Raw genomic sequence first — 5,100 nt, forward strand, 5'->3', positions numbered from 1 at the left:
TAAGTTTTATCATTAGCTTTTCTTTAACTTCATGAATATATTAGGTTTCAATCCAGCTGCTGTGGCCTGCACACGCTCTTAGTCAAGGTTAGCTTGTGCTCATTTGGGTGAAATTAATCATTTTGATGTATGGTTGAGAAGTGACTGCTTCAATGGGACTTGTGTGACTGGAGTAACAAAGCAACATGCCATTAGCAATCCTCTGGCTGTGTATCAGCTGCATGGACATCCACCTCTAAGACTGTATATCTGAGTTGCACAGACAAATCTCTGACTCCACAGGGTTCTTTGATATTCAGATATCACTGAGTGGACAGATAAGGTCACAGAGTCTCTGTATATGAGTAGTAATACATCAATCTATGTGACCACAGTCTAATAAATGCAGCGATATTACAAACATTTAGCTGAAGTATAACTAGAACTCTTACTCAAAGCACCAGTGCAGATTCAAAGTTCTGTGCAGATTCTAATTGTAAAAACTGTAAACTCACGCTGAGAGAGAACAGAGTCAATTAATCACCAGAATGAGCAGCAAACATTAGTTTAAGAGTTATTGATTGTTTTTTGTCAACGTGGAGGTGGAAAAAACTCTAAATATAAAAGTGACATTCATTAAGCTGAACTTGTTAGTAAACTGTTTTTTCATGGCACGTCCAGCGGACGCAGAGCAAAATCATCATTCATTCCAAATACGTTTTTTGGCAACCTGATGACTGAAAGTTCATTCTTCATTTTCTTTTTAACTCTGGTTTGGTCACCACCCACTCCTGGAGAAAAAACAGAACAATCACCTCAAGGACTCTAGAACCCTGTGTAGATGTGGGAACTATACAATTAGGTGGTAACTCTCTGTGAGTTTACCACAAGAAGTGTCATTGATTCCACTTGTAGCTTCAAACTAATTGCTATTGCTGTTTTATACGGCAGCATTGGACTTCCATGATTCATGAGTCTGACTCACAATGGACATTTTTAAAAAGGGATCAAAATCACTGTCAAAATCTTCTTTGTCAAAATCAGGTGCCGACATTACCCACAATGCATCACATTTTCAGTCTACAATTTGCTTGTGTTATGCTAGTAGCCTTGCTTAATGTTGCTAGTCTTAAAGGTTCAGTGTGTAAAATTTAGTGATATCTAGTGGTGAAGTTGGATGTTGCAGCTGAATACCCCTCACCTCATCCTCCCCTTCCAAAACATGACAGAGAACCTGTGGTAGCCTTCAGTTGTCATTAAAACTCAAGAGGTGTTTAGTTTTGTGTTAATATATAGTATTTAAATATAAAGGGCTCATTCAGGGGTAAAGAAAACAACAATTCGTACAATTTAGATGATCACACTGGACCTTTAAGCACAGACGAGGGGTGGGCTACAGAGCTCAGGTGAGCTCACATCTCAACTCCACCAGATTGGTTTCATTCTCTTCAGGCAACTTTACAGACTTCACACTGCATGAAGCCGTATACCCAACACCTGTAAACTGAATGTCATAGTAAAATTGGCAGAGTTCTAAATTCACATTCAGCCTTTTGGTAGATATTAGTGTCAAAATAATCATCATCATCATAATCATAATCATAAAATCAATAACATCATTGGAACACAGACACAATAATACTATCACTATTGTTTATCCTTGTATGATCCTCCAGGCGCAGCATACCACACTGCAGCCAGGGCCGCTCCTCTGAACGGTTTCTCTGGCAGACTTGACGTATCGAGGTTGGCAGGTTTGTTTCCTCCCTCTTTCTCAGAGCCTGTCTTTGGTTGTGGCCCTCAGGCTGCGGCCCAGCACAAGGGTTCCTATTGTCAAGGCCTAATCCAGGGGCTACACAGCTTTAGCAACATGGTGGGATAAAAGCCCATCAAACCACTACTTTATGGGGGCAAATCTTTCCTAATCCCTCGCTTTATCTAAACAAAAGGAGAGAAACAAGAGGATAGAGAGAAATTGTGCAGACACAGGGCAAGACCGGGAGCTAAGATGCAAAGAAGTAGTTTCACTGGAGAAGCTAACCACTTTTGACAGGCTTTCACTAAAGGGTTGACAAAAAACGGACACTGAGATTCCAAAAAGGGCCGTACAGAGTCTTTTTTCTTTTCTGAAGTTAAGCTTTAAGATCCTCAGAGGGATATGTAGAAATTAGTGAGATTAAATTCAAAAACCTCAACTATTAAGAGGACTTGGCAGGGGGCACCTGACGCTATAAAAAATTGTCCTTGGTTTACTTGGCTGATGTAAACAAGCGACGACTGTGTGATCTTGAACCTATTCTTTACTCTTTTCTCAGAGTGCAAAAAGGGAGTATGGGAATTTGTCTTTCCCGCGTCACACACCGCTTGGAAAAATCTACTCCATCATACATACTGCGAGACCCTGACCTGTCTCCAAACTACATTTACTTTCAATAAAATACAAGTCAGCAAGGATTTACTTAATTTCGTGTGTGGGATTTCTTCAAATGACAGCGAATGACAGCTAAAATTAGGCTTTTTATTCCAAGTCTGAGACTGCGGCACCTTTGTCTGAACAGACCCTCCCTTAAAACCAGAGGACCCTAAAACTCCCATGTTCTCTGCCTGCATGTGTGTATCTGTGTCGGGTACAAGTCCCCTGACTCCATTTCATGTCTGCTGCCAATTCCAATTTATATCTTTGATCTGTGGCGACTCGCTTCAAATCCCAAGTGCCGCATCTGCAAATGACTCTGTGAGTTAGAGGCTACATTTTCTGCATCAGCCCAAACGCTCCACAAGAGAACCATTTGGAGCCCAGCAGTCAAAGAGCCGAGCGGAGATTGAGAACTAGCTGTAGTTCGCTCTGCCTCTGCGTACATAAACCCCCACAGCCGGGGGGCGCTCTGTGTCCTGCTCGCTCTCTCAGGTATATGAACAGAAACGTGGTGACAAACATAATTCACCACCCTGCAGTAAACACACTGTCACACAATAAAGTTCAGGCATTTTGTTCATTTAAAATACATCATGGAGCCCAAACTTAAAAGACTCACTTTGCATTATATTCTTTGCATTTGTTTGACAGTATGCCCCCTGCTGGCCTGTGCCTATGCCTCCCTGACTGGGGTAATTAAAAGATAATAGGCTGGGGATGCTCGTCAGGGACAGAGTGATTAGTGATTCATTACATGAGCTTAGAATGAGGAGGAAGAGAGGAGGGAAGTGGCTGCGTTTGGGTGGTTGGGGAGGTTTGTGGAGGGGGTGGCACACTGGAACAGGCCTAACAAATTGCCAATGGATTTATCTGGGGTAATTAACTATCACCCAGAGAGAGAGCCGGGACTAGGGACTATATCAGAAACAAAAAGTGGAGTCACTCTCTGGTAATCTTTGCTCAGTTAATTCAAGTCCTTTTAATGTTCAATCTTTGTTATTCACAATACAGTACACAAAATAGAGACTCCGTGGATGTAAAATTAAATTTAAGTCTGGAAGTCTTCTTGTTTTTTGTAGTTTGTTCTTTGCAGTTTGACGAATCATGTGTGTGCAGGCTTTGGTTGCCCGCAGTAAACAGCCCATGTGGAGAGCAATAGAAGCAGAACTCAGACTGATTTGCATTTATATTTAGATAGCTGTTAAGAGTCAAAATGTTGTCTGGATCTAAAACACCCAAAAAAAGTATTGTATTGCATTATGGATGTGATTTTTGTGCAGAAACATTTGACCTGTGTGGACTTGTTGGATTGGAACGGTGGACGGTGAATGGAAGATGGGCAGGATAACTGCTATCTACACCAAAAGTCCACAATCAGTGGAGAGATGGAGAGATATTACACAAACTAAGGCTAAGAAATAAAGTATTAAACTGAAATTCCGCTGTATGCCCTTTTGATAATCTTTGCATGCAGCACACGAGTGACTTCCCTCCACTATTTGACTGTCATGATCCTCTAAAGTAGCAAAGTCTATATATTCCCATCTTCATAGTCCTTCCAAAGCCAGCCTCCCATCCAGGAGTAATCCTCTCTGGTCCATATCAGCCTCACAAAGCAGCACACACTTACATGGAGAAGTTGATTTTCACTGGCTGTTTTATCTGATTTAGGAGCACTTAGAAACAGCTCCAAGTCTTTTCTCTCGATTAAAGGGACAGGAAAGAACCTCAGCCGGTGTGATAACTGCTCCCCCCTGTGCTATAGCTACTTCTCAACATCCAACATCTGTCTATTGTTTTGAAATCTGCTTTAAAGCATCTGTGGGTCATCTGGATTCAAACATTTAGAGAATTGGGGCTCATCTGTTGAGCTTAAGTCACTGTCGATTTGCACTCCTCTTCTTTTTTAATCAGAATAATGGCTGCTGAGCAGAGGCTCTGTTTCAAACACCTCTGGAAGTGTTGCTTTCTCAGCCTGATATCTGGTAACTGAGTCACATTGAGGTCAAACACAACTGGGTGTGCATGTGTGTGCACGCATACAGCATGCACATATGCAGCAAACACCGCTGATTGTTGATTACTGACAGTTTAACTTCCAATTATCCGTCATCATGTCTCTCAACGCGAGCACACTGGGCCTGTTGTACCAAGCTTTTCCCCATAAGCTTTATTATACAGTGTTTTATGAAATGAGCATAAGGGATTGATTTATTGTTGTTTCCTAATCTGGGTTTATGCCTTGTTCTGCAGAAAGCCTTCTTAAAAAGGCTTTGGCTGGCTGTCGGGGGCAGAGCCACATCCAGCATTAACCCACAGGCGGACAGCAGGGACACCAGCCCGACATGACCACACACGAACCACAAACTACTTCACAAGAAGAGCTAAGAGTCAAACATTGTGTGGCTTGTGTATGACAGAAGTTTTGTGTAAAAAGCCATTAAAACTTTTTACACTTTGTGGTAGCAGAAGGTGTTACATTTACAAACCACTCCGCCCTAGTGTCAGTCTTCATCTAACAGTCACATGGGTCGAGTTGACATAAGCTGCTCTCAGACATGCAATGAAGTCCAGACATTTTGCTGAAATTCTCAGGAGGGGCTATATATGAGAAGGCAAATGTCTTAGTCAATTGCTGTAGACGTTTTCCGGAACCTTTCCTGGCAGCCCCCGACTGCAATGTTCGGAAAATGTCCGATTGAGCC

This window comes from Paralichthys olivaceus, chromosome 3, assembly GCF_024713975.1.
Source record: "Paralichthys olivaceus isolate ysfri-2021 chromosome 3, ASM2471397v2, whole genome shotgun sequence".
NCBI lineage: Eukaryota > Metazoa > Chordata > Actinopteri > Pleuronectiformes > Paralichthyidae > Paralichthys > Paralichthys olivaceus.